Here is a 12,971-nt window from a genome sequence, read left to right on the forward strand (position 1 = left end):
AAATCTGAGGTAATTTAAAATTGATTTCTTTGTTATTTGGTCAACAAAAAGTGAGCTAGAAATTTCACTGTTTTCCTTGTGAAGGGGACCACCGAGAAAGAAAAGAATATTACTTTCAAAATTGGCAATCAGCAAGATTTTAAGGATGAGGGGTATGCTAATTGCGTGGTTTAAAAAAGGCAGGCACGTTGATTTGGCATTTATTCCAAGTGCCATTTTCTATAATTATGATTTATAGTCATATCATATGATTATGTATTCCATAACTGCGAAATCAAGAATTATTGTCCATAAATACAGAATCAGGGTCCCTGACTGCTAGAAAAATATAAACTATTGTTTGTCAACGGATTCTAAAACCCCCTGCGTTTTTGCGCATGTGTTAGGATGACTTTAATATAACAAAATAGGGGTGAGAAGAAAGATGAAAGGAGGAGAGGTTTACATTTAACAATAAAGTAAATTTCGGAAATGCGTACATCTTTCCGCGTCTCTCCCCTTAGTGAGATAGAATCTTCGAAAAGTGGTTATCTCAGGATTCTGAAATGAGTAGTAATTGTGCACTGATGTCATTTCTTTCCATCTATTTAGATATCTCAACTATTCACAACTTCATTCTTTCATTTTCTATGCCCATAAGATATATTAAAATTCAATTATATTTTAATAACATCTATTAGCCAAATCAATTCTTTTATAAAAAAATCTCCTCTTTCTATCAAATATTTAAGAAAGAACTAATTAACAGCTCCATTACAGCTCTCCTACTTTCACATATAAAATAATTTAATCTACAAATTTCAAGAAATATTACACAAAGATATCAGTAATTTGGTAATTACCTGAAATTAATTTTACATCAATAATATCTTACTACTGAAAGAAGCAATTTAACTTTTCGTCATAATAAATAAAAAAAGAATCTTTCTGTCAACTGAAATCAATTGCACGAATGTACACTTCCATTTCAAAAACAACACTCAGTCGAAATAGCAAACTCTGTAATTCTGCCGTCATTACTTCCCTAATTGTTGCATCGTAGCTAGAATTTCTACACATTGGCAATCCCTCTCCTCCTATTATTTTGTTCCAGTGTGGAGGAAATAACGATGGGAAAAGGTCGGATTTTACTTTAATTACTGGAGATTTGGAAGTCACGTGCATTTGTTATCTCGTTTTAACGGGATGACGTCTTTGTAATGATCTCGGAAACCGAGAAAGAAGCGCACTTTTGATGGAGCGGCATCGGTAATTTCCAATGAAAACTCGAATACTGAGGATTTCCTTAATGAAGAAGTTGTTGCAGGCATTTTAATTTGGATAGAGAGAGGACTTAATACTTTTGATGAGCGCTTTCAGATTGGTGATGAGAAAAATAAGTGTGTGATGTGTTTCAATATTTTTTATCCTTCATTCGAGATTTAAAAACGATTTTTTTCATCAATTAATTGCGCATAAATGTATATGGGCTTATTTATTAATGTTTATCGTGTGTTTCAAATTATTACATTTTTAGTTTCAATCTTTTTAAAAGGAAAACCACATTCCAAAAAAGTTTCATTTTTAGTTTTAATCTTTTTAAAAAGAAATCACATTTTAAAAAAAGTTTCATTTTTAGTTCCAGTCTTTTTAAAAGGAAACCACATTTCATTTTGACGACCCAAAAAATGAATATTGTTTCAATAATATAGTCCGCTTATCATTTAGTTTTAAAACGGAAAAACATTTATAAAAGCAAGAATGATATAGTGGGCGTACAACTAAGGAGATATGAATCATGGTAGATATAATAATAAAATTTAATGCAGTAAAATTTGATATATCACTTGAGAACATAATTTATGGTAAACGCTTTACTAACACTGTTTTTTAATTTTTGTTACGATAGAGTTTAAATCCATTTCATAATATTCAAATTTCATAATTCATCAAATAATTCATAATTTCATAATAAAAATTAAATTTTATAATATTTAAATGGGAAAGCATAGATCAAGAGTTCATTTTCAAAATCGTAGAAAATAGATTTTATTTTTATAAGTTATCTAATTGTCAACAAAAATCAAAAACATTATCGAGAGGTTTAATTTGCGATGTATTACTGTTCTTCCAGTTTTAAAATTATTATTAATATCACAAATAAGAACATTTTATTAAATTTGAAGTAATAATATTTTTATGTATGCCCATCTTGCTAAACTACAAATTCTTTGAAATAAGAATTTTTAAAAAATTACATTAACATACCTCTTGTGTCCTGTGCATAGATGCATCATATTTGGCGTCCTTGATTGAAAAGCAGAAATCTTTGCTGTGACGTATATATTTTGGTTTATAATTTTACAACCCAATGAAATCTTGGAATTCGAAGACCATCTTCTTAGAGTAGAGTAAATTCTAAAAGGAATGATAAGAGATCCAAATATACAGAATTTTAAAAACCTATTATATTCCGTTTCATAAAAACTTAATAAGTAAATTTTATGTATCTATTTAGAGAGAATAAATTACAGTCATAGAAATATCAAATTAACTATTTTAATAAAAAGCACAATAAAATAAGGCAACGGAAATTAAATTAAAATTAATTTCATTAAAAACAAAATACTATATCCTTCAATAATTATTCTGAAATAAAATTTCCGGTGTGTTTTAGGTATCAATGTATACTGATTTCACAACCTTTGGTTCTGTTCTCATTTTTGTCAATTCTATTTTTTTCTTGGTTTTCTTTTTATTTCTTTCTTTGTTTTATTTATGTGTGGTTTGATAAATCTAATATGACTTTTTAGTTATTTTAGTATTGAATTTATCTTAAAATCATTTATTGCATTATGACTTCCTTGATATCTTTTAATGGTGACTTTTTTTGTACTCATTAAGATTGCGCTGCACTTCCCCTATTAAAGCAAATAAAAAGTTGATATCATAAACCAAGATTATGAAAACTAATTTATGGTGAAATCAAGTAACTACTCAAATAGCCCAATTTTGCTCTATGTATCTTCTTAAGAAACTTAATATCTGTGTTGAAATGTAATAAAATGTGGAAAAAAGAAATAACATCAATTTTATTGTTTAAATTGTTGGATTGGCGATCCAAAACAAATGAATATATTATGTAAGTTATAAAAATGCTGTTATCAATAAAAGTTATCAAATTATATTTCGACTGGACTAAAATTTTTCCTTAGCTGTCCCAAATATACTCTAAGTCCATTACTCTGCCATTTGTCTAATATATATAAAATTTATATTTTTTAAATAGAAATTATCAAAAGACGGAGCTCGCTTCATTTTAAATTGCTTTTTATAATATCTTAGAGACTGAAAATTAATTTTCATTCGATTACATAATCTTCAGGGTGCAGTGAAACCGACAGTTATTTGCGAAATGTTATATTAATTACCAGTGGAAGTTTATTTATATTTATATTATTCAGAGCAATATTTGTATTTGCTCTGATTTTTAGCTTGTTAATAAAAGGAATAAAATTGGTGGATGAAATTAAAAAAAGATTTTTTTTTCATTTAATTTCTTAAAAAGGTACTTACAGCAAATCCATTAATCCCAAATTACAGAAAATATTCGCTGACAGTTTAGTTAAATACTGAAGAGATTTTTCAATATTTGTTGTTATTATAAATAGATTAAAGTTTTACTATAATTTTTCTCTTTTCTTTTATTTTGTTTGAACACTCAATCGAAATATTAAAATAATTGCTTAAAATATAGAAATGAATGCTCACTTTTTACCTCTATACTTACAACGCATTATAAAATTTATAGAAACAATTTTTATTAGTAGACAATTCGATATACACAAAAAAAAGTGAGAGAGCAATAATTAGACCCTCACAATCTCTGAGAATGAAAGCTGACGAAATTTCAGATAAGGCTTCAGTTTTATCAAGACCGATCCTGAATTCCTTTACTAAGGATTAACTATCAAGCATTAAAATATTCGAAAGAAAGTTTGAACTTAAAAGTTGTGATAATAAAGCAAGCAAAACAATCTGGACGCCCCATTTTGCACAAATATTAAACAAAACTAGCGGCAATAATTTTCTCAAAACTTTCTCTCATACTCACTAATAAAATTGACGTCGTAGAGAAGCCCTTGAATGGGCGAGCAATAATGAATATATATTATTTTTGGTGTGAATTTAGCATTTTTACTGAATATATCATTTAATCCTTGGCGAGTTATTTGGCGATTAATCCCTGGCATACGATTAATAATATCCGAAAAACGAATTCCAGTTTTAGACGGGTTTTTCCAAACCGACTCAAACAAAGATTTACATAATAAATTTGATATATATTTAAGACAACATTTCTGAAGTATCGCATTTACAGGTTTATGAAAGTACAAGCCGGCAGATCGCCAACCCCTTGTTGCATTTAGTTCAAAATTTGACAAATGTATATACACTGTAGATATTAAATCTGTGTAGATAATTCGTTTCGAAGTTATCGTGTTAACTTACATTCGTACAGCCGGACAGACAGACTGCCACTAAAATGATTTTGCTCAACATTTGATAGAAATCTACAAATTTGGTGTAAAAATTGTATACCAAATTTCATCCGTTTAGCTCAAAGCGTTTAAGGAATTATGGCGTTCACAAACAGACAGACATAATTCCAAAAGTGTCTCTTTGAACTTGAGAAGGTCTGAAACACTGAGATTTTTCGAAATCTTGAGTTCAAATTCTTTGACGATTACAATTCTTTCTCTATACTTCGTATTCAAGAAAGTAACAAATCAAAATAAATTTACGTAGCATTCTGGAATCAGCTGGGAGTCTCCTATTAAGAAGTGACCAACACGTTAGGAACAGTATGTATATAAAGAAACCCATTTCGTGATCTTTCAGCGCCGAAAGGAATAGCTGTCCATCCCATTCGCGATGAATGCCGCTAAACAAACCGAGGATTAGCAAGATCAATCGCGGATGCTCCGGTTAAGGATTGAAGAAAAATTTCAACACGTGTAACGCGTGAGATTAGGCGAGAGTGTGTTTTATCACGAGCTATTTCCGCGAGGAAGCGCGAGAAGTGAAAACAGATATATCCCGATGACAGCGCTTATTTGGTTCCATTTGTTCTTATTAGGCGCATTGCGAGGAAGCTCAATATCTTGACCCGTCTCATCATGGACCAATCCAATCTTCGGCAGCCATCGTCATGGATGCGGTCGCTCGGAATTTAATTCACTCACCCGGGGGAACTTATGACGTCATATTTCACGCGGAGGTTACACGCGACGCTGGCAAAGCCACCAGAGACGGCCATTTTTGGCTCAGGTCAAATATACCTAATAAGATTTCTTATAACTATATCCTAAAGAAAATGAATTAAAATACCAAAATTGACAAATTTATCAGATTTTTTCATTACTGAATACTCCGTTAGTCGTATGTCTTGTCAAAACAAATGTGGTCGCGCTTTGTCCGTCAGATACACAAGTATATATTGTTAACAGTAAATAATATAGCATAACATTAGTGTATAATACAGATTTATAAACAGAATTTAAACACAAGCGAAAACACAAATTTCTCTAAATTAAACAAGGAAAATAGAGAAAAATTCGAACATACCACTATCTAATTAATCATGCTTTGTCAGAAAAGGCGCGATTAACGGAATGTTAAATGCAAATGAAAAACACTTAAAAATGAAATAAATATTAATGGCATATATTAAAAAGGAATAATATTTTTCAGTAAGGAATAAAAATAATTTTATCCGTATTTCGAAATTTCTTCAATTATTAATTCTGCTTAATGTGTTTAATTTTATTAAATCCATCATTTTTTGGTAAAATTTGTCTTTTATGAACAAAGCTAACAGTTTAAAGCGTAATTTGATTTTGGAGGAAAATTTGTGCTTGTTAGCCATAACTTTTTAAATAAACAAAATAACATAAATATGTTAATGTAATAAATTCATAATCATAAATCATAATGCAGTTAATTATCTTTGCATCTGTTGAATATGTAATACAGATTGCAAATTTGTAATATAAATAAATGATGATAGATTGCATATAATGTTGATATTGAGCAATAAAGAAAAAAACTTTTATACTGATAATAATAAGCAAAAATTTCTTTTTATTCTATATAAGCACTTTTAAAAAGTAAAAAGTAACTACAACTGAATTTTTCATTGATAATATACCATGATAAAGATTACGAAATTATACGAAAAAATTTGACTTTGATGATATGACTTTTGATTCATTTTAAAATTGAATTAATATTTTGCAAAATCACTTGATATTAAAACTATAAAACAAGTTGTATATTTTATTTTACACTATTTGTATATTGGTTTCTTCAGGTTTAATAACATAAGAATCAAAGAATAACTATAATATACCAAACACATATTGCCCCGTTTGATTAAAATAAACAAATGTATGAACTCTTACTATTGTGTACAAATTTTTCATTGGCCTTAAAAAATATTATTTAAAGTAGTCTCTTTTCATGAAATTTTAGCTGGTGATTTTTAATGTTTTCTTGGAATTTTCATTTATCTTGGCTGAGAAAACCCTACATTTTTTTATTCCTTTTTATTCTGATCTTTTCTAATATATTTCTAGATATGTCTATGGTGGTACAGACACTTGTATTCTATCATACCTTTACCGAGGTATTATTTCTTGTCCAAACAAAGCAAAATATCGCTAGTTAAATCTTATCAGGATAAATTCTCTATTACCTTGTAAAATTCAAGAAATAACACTATATATATGTGCCTGATATTCGTTGCAGTAAATAATATCTTCATAAACTTAACTTGTTTGTTAAATTGCATCTCACTAATTAGTTAATAGACTAAATGACTACCATACTTTAAATGGCGGTATTTGAATATTTCTGTTAAAATAGATCTATATAATAAAATCTTTGCATTCAAACACGAATACTAACACATATTAATCCGAATTTCTATAAGTCATATAGTGTTCAAAGTGAGTGATAGAATAAATAGTGTCTGTAACCTTGGGTCATGTGCAGTTCATCTTCAAGGAACAACACCGAAAACTTTTGAATGTGGTTGTCAAAATAATAAAAATAATATACAGTATTCATTTATAGTGCGTTCAAACATCGTTAACACAAAGTTCTTTTAACCATTGACATTTCTTTCTTTTAAATTTCAAGCCAATGACAACGATGTCGAATAAACGGTGTTGTCAATATGCAGTGTTCTGTAACTTTGGGTCATCTTAAATTCATCTAGAAGGGATAGCAATGTAAGCTTTTGAATATGATTTTCAAAATAATAATAATAACATATACATGGGCTTATAATCTTAGTAAGTATTCAAAGACGATTTCTCAATGTTATTTTCAAAAAAGTGACTGTTTATTAAAGTTTGACCACAACAGTTTGAAACGAGTTGATTATAAACACATCGGTGTGATCAAAAATGGTCGATCCGCTCGTCCACTCCCTGTGTCGTCCTCTCAGGTCATCTCGCCTGATATCTCTGTCAAGCAGAGGTGCTCTTTTATTTATCACGTCCCATCATCGAGTCTGATCTCCCTCCCCTCCACCCCCTCTTTAAGCCTAAGATGGTGGAATGGGACAATATGGAGGCGTTAAGCCTAAGCCGAAAAGGGCCGACGAGCGATTTTCTTGTCGTTTGTCTTAAGGCCATTGGACGGCGGCAATAGCATCAGGACCGGATTAAGAAGGAGAAGGACCTGGAACGATTCTTTTCAATTAAAACTAAGCCACGTCGAAAAGAAATGGAAGTTTTTGCGATTACTTTTGCTCAACCGCGGTTAATTGGTTTTGGGAATGACATCTTTCTGACTTGGTTAGCTGCTGATGCTCGTGCGACCCGGAATTGATCTCCCGATTTTTGTCTGCTCGGGGAAAAAAAAAGATTGAAAAATGCTAGCAGTCACTTTCGGAATCTGTCAGTTTCGGCTGTGAATTTTAGCACTTGAGAATCAAACTGCTGACTGCTGCTTTCGCCTTATTTTAAAGGAGATTGAAGATGAGAAATAGGAAGGCGGAGGGTTGGTGGATAAAGGCTTCTGTTGGTTTCGGGGATGTGAGGATCATTATTATTTTTTCAGAAAAGGATAGATACGTGTAGACTTTAATGTCTTCACGTACACCAACATCTATATATAAAGTTCTTTTGTTTAGAGAACTGCAAGATTTGTATAAATTGTAATGATTTTACAATTGGATACATTTATCGAAGCGTGAGTTAAAACTTTGCTATATCTTCTGAAAATTTTTTAAACCTAGATACGAAAATTATAGAATATGTATTAAATTAAGCTTTAATATTGCATTTAATTTTTTGTAAAAAAAAAGTAAATCGTAAGGATACTAGCTAGTAGCTATTGCAATGATATAATTAATGCGTAAATGTTGGTAAAAAAAACATTTTTTTAGATTTCTATCTGTTTATATTAAAATTGCATTTATAAATTATTTAAAGCTTAGGAAATATTTGAATATTCGCAATAATGATATTACATTCTTTTTTATTATTTCTAAAAATGAAGATAGTAATTTTTTATTTCAGAGTTTTTGTATTTATTTATATCAAATTATTTTGTTTTAAACATAGGCAATACAAATATATCCTATTTTGTTTGCATATCTGTAAAAACAGATTTTTGCATTGAAATGCTCTTCCAAAATAAAATTTAATTTTAATTCTTAATTTCTAATTTAAATCTGTACAATTTTTAATTCCATATTTCAAAGGCACACAATTATATGTTTTTTTTTATTTTATTTTGAACTATCTAATAATCTATCAATAAAATTTTTACTGAATATGATTTAAATTTGATGAAAGAAATTGTTCAGTAATGAAATTATAATTCTGTAAATGATTTTATATCAATTTTTTTAAAATAAAATTCAACTACATTTTTTAAAATCCTTTTTTTTGTGTGTGTGTGTGTGTGTGTGTGTGTGTGTTCATAACTTCTGTCTAACCAAAAATAAACTCTCTCAATTTGAGCTGAAATTTTAATTCTAAAAAAAAATAACCATAGGAATTGGATTAAAATAAAAATAAAAGTTAAAAACTTGAGTATTCGAAAATAAACAATATTTTCTTCAGAAAATTTTTGAATTTGTTTCTGAATTCAACCTTAAAAATATAAATTTGGTTTCTTAATTTCGGACGAGATCTGATCCCTACCTGCTGTGTGACAGCGCTGCTTGCGTGACCGATTGAAAGAGTGCAAAAAAATCCCGATTTCCGAGATTAGGCTTGGGCTGATAAGGCCCCTTCTCAATGGCTATGCTGGCAAGATGGCCACGCGATAAGCACACACCGCACATTGTTCCTCGATATCGAATCCGACCGATGGCGCATGTTTATCGTGCTCGCATCTGCCACCATTATTAAATGAAGACATCAGCTCGTACAACGAATGATGCAGAAGTCCTTCAAAGACAGCAACCAGCTCTATTTCGTGGGAACATGTTTAGGTCTGCTTTATGCCTGTGCAGTCAACTGATTTAAGAGATCAGCAAATTCGAAAGAGATTGGAACATCGATAGCCATTTTACTCTTTGTTCGTTAAAGGAAGCTCGCTCCGAAATGAAAATTTGAATAAAACGGCGGCATTCCAGAATGGCGTTCGTGAAGGAAGAATACCAAATTAGTTAAAATGTAGGTAAAATGTTGACTCGGCAGCCAAGAAATTCTTCTGATATCTCCTGGAATAGATCAAAATCTGCTAACACACACACACACACAGAGAGAGAGAATGAATGATAATTTATAAAGAATTATTAGAATTAAAGTATCCTTTGAAAAGTATGAAAAGTTAGTAGGAAAAAAGTGGTCACAAAAAGTAAGATCTGTAAATGAGCATTCATAAAATAAGGGATAAATGTCACCGGAACAAATACTGAAAGAGAATCACTCTTTAAAATTCTTTGCCTTTTATATATTAATCATATTGTATATACTTCCCATATGAGAATCGAATCATAATTTGAATAAAATGGCGATATTCCAGGATGTTTTGCGTTTGATATCTCCTGGAATCGATCGAAATCTGTTACGACGATCTGCTTAGAAAAAATGAAAATTCGTATAGGATTATTAGAATTAAAATATCCTTTCTAAAAGTCAGTGAAAAGCAGGAACATCTGCTGAAAGTGAATGTCTGTTTTTAAAACTCTTTAACTTTTATGCTTTAATCATATTGATATATAGCAAATATTTGATATGTGTTCTTATTAAATAATATGCGTTACGCTTATGATTAAAAATACGACGAGGACTGAATTATTTTTTAAATAATTCACAGTCTTTATCTAATTTCCCCTTTCGTCTATATCTCTTAACTTTTTTTGCGTTATTTGTTTACCCAATTTAAGGAAAATAGCAACGAGATTCTTGTATTATTATGACTACAATATATCACTAGAATATTCTTATTCTTATTAGAATATTCTTGGACCGGGATAGCCTGGTTGGTAGGGCGTTGCATTCGCGTCCCTTGTGATGCGAGTAATAAGGCATCATTTTTTAAACTCTCGTATACAAAGTATAGAAAAAATATTGCAATATTCAAAAAATTCGGACTTGCCATTTTGACGAATCACCATGCTTTAGATCGACCTGAGTTAAAAAAACGCATTCTTTGGAATTATACCAATCAATCTGTTTGTTCTCCGGAGTGGTCGACTGCACACAAATGATTGTCTGTCTATAAAAAAAATGTCTTAAAAACCCTTTGGAAACAGATGATATTTGATAGACCAAATTTGTATACTTTTATCGAATTTCGGACAAAGTTAGTTCAGAAGAAGTCTGTTCTGTCTGACCTTTCCAAATATAGGTTAACACGATAATTAGAAACAGAAGAAAACTAGATAGATAAAAGCCAGACAAGATACACAAATTTAACATCTATACTGTTGGCATCTATCAAATTTCGAGTCAAATCTAACAAGCGATTGATCGTTTGTCGGTCTGTACTCTCAGAAACATGTAAACGAGATAACTCAAAAGCGTAATGACTTAAATACATAAAATCTGGTATGTGATTTTGTGACTGTAATTGTAGTTTTGTGTAAAATTTTTGTTTCAGTTCGCTGGGGAAAACGCGTCTAAAGTACATATTCGATTTCCGGACACTATTAACCCGCATTTCAGGGATTAATCGGCTAAACACTCGAAAAGGATCACACGATAGACTCAATAAGAATAATAAATTCATGTTAAAGGTTAATGTTTCATAACTAGTGTAGGCCAGTGCCATGCAACATTCTCTGGAATAGCACTTTTATTAGAGAATATAAGAAAATTTTGGAGAGACCTTTCCTACTGGTTAATGTTGATATTCAACCTATATTTCATTTCTTGGCAAAGGCAACTTTTACTCCTGTATTTTGATGAAAGTATTTTACCTTTCCAACAAACACGCTCAGTAGTTATTGCCAATAAAGAATTCCAGCATTCGATCGTCAAAACATTAATTTTTCCTTCTTAATTTCTTGTTAATTAATTTAAAGCCTAATTGATATACTCGGTGTTTCTTAAAGGAATGAAACGGAAAAAAAACTGCGAGAATTTTAAATTAAGTGTTAATTTATCAGTTTATAAGAAACAATGAAGGAAAAAAAAAGATGGTGCAAAAGTCTCCTTGAGCAACACCTTCCAAAACACACTCGATATTCTTCTTCTTTCTCAGTTTTAATTACTTTAAAACAAATTAAGGCAACAAAAATTGCCCCCTCCTCGAGAGGAGAATCAAGGCGAAAGTTTTCTTGACAGCGGTTTGATTACCAATTAACAAATTAAAAGAATTATGACTCGGACTACAAAAAGTTAATAGAAAATCAATGCGAGTAATTATTTAATAAGCTATAAACCTTAAAAAGCGCACCAAATTCAGTCTGCCTGCTCGCCGAGGCAAATCTGTCCGTGACAAGTTTGCGTTCAAAACCCTTCTTTGTATAGCTTCTTCCCTTAAATCTGACATTTTACTAATTAGACCCCCTCATCTCTGCGCCTTAGAGTGGTTTTTTCCTTTGTTTTCGTATCGTTTTAATTAAAGAAAACAAGAGGAAGGTGAATTCAAGTGCTTATTTGCCTTGGGCGATTTCTTGCACAAGAAGAACGCAACAGTGTATCATCTCTTGAATATCGAAACAGTAACAAGCAGACGAGAGAAAATAACTTACCTCTCTTCAGTACGATTCGACTCGTCTTGATCAAGCCTTCGAAAAGAACAGTTCACTTTTTCTGCACGCTTCATTCTGAAAATATTAGTTCGTTAGGCGACGTATTAAATAATGCGCTTCACCTTTTTTTTTATTGTTGAGTTTTCTAGAACAGTTCTTTTTCATTTAACGTATTACAAACTCCATAAGTGCTGCTTTTGACGCTTAAGCTTTTGTATTTCTTTTGACCAAACAGTACTTTTTTTCCTCTCTATCCTGTTCTGTATTTAATTAAATAGCACCCTTTTATACAATTAATGACTTTGCGAAAATATCTCGCTTGATACTTAAAGGAGAACTTAAGCACAAAAAAATGTTTTTATACTACTTAATCCTCACTGAAAAGAAAGTGTTTATTCTTGTAAAAATGGAAGCGTTTTGGTAGATTTTTCTTGTTATTTTTTTTTCTCTCTTCTTCTTTTTCTTCTTCATCTTCTTTCAATTTTACTTTTTTTATTCCGTTCGGAGTTTTGTCGAAATTTTATTTGATACTTCAGCGCTGTTAAGGTCTCTCTTCTTCTTCATTTCTTTTTTTTAGTTCTAAATTATTTTCCTTTTTAACCCTGCCTCGTCAATAAATCTTAGCCAGATTGTTTGAAAACTAGCTTAGCTTTATAAAACAGTAAATATGTTTTAGGAAAGAAACGAAAGATTAACGCCATTATTTTAATTCCTCTTGTGCGCTTGACAAAGGCGTGGCAGCTTTAATGGGTTTAGTTACTACTGT

The sequence above is a fragment of the Argiope bruennichi genome, chromosome 3, assembly GCF_947563725.1.
Source record: "Argiope bruennichi chromosome 3, qqArgBrue1.1, whole genome shotgun sequence".
NCBI lineage: Eukaryota > Metazoa > Arthropoda > Arachnida > Araneae > Araneidae > Argiope > Argiope bruennichi.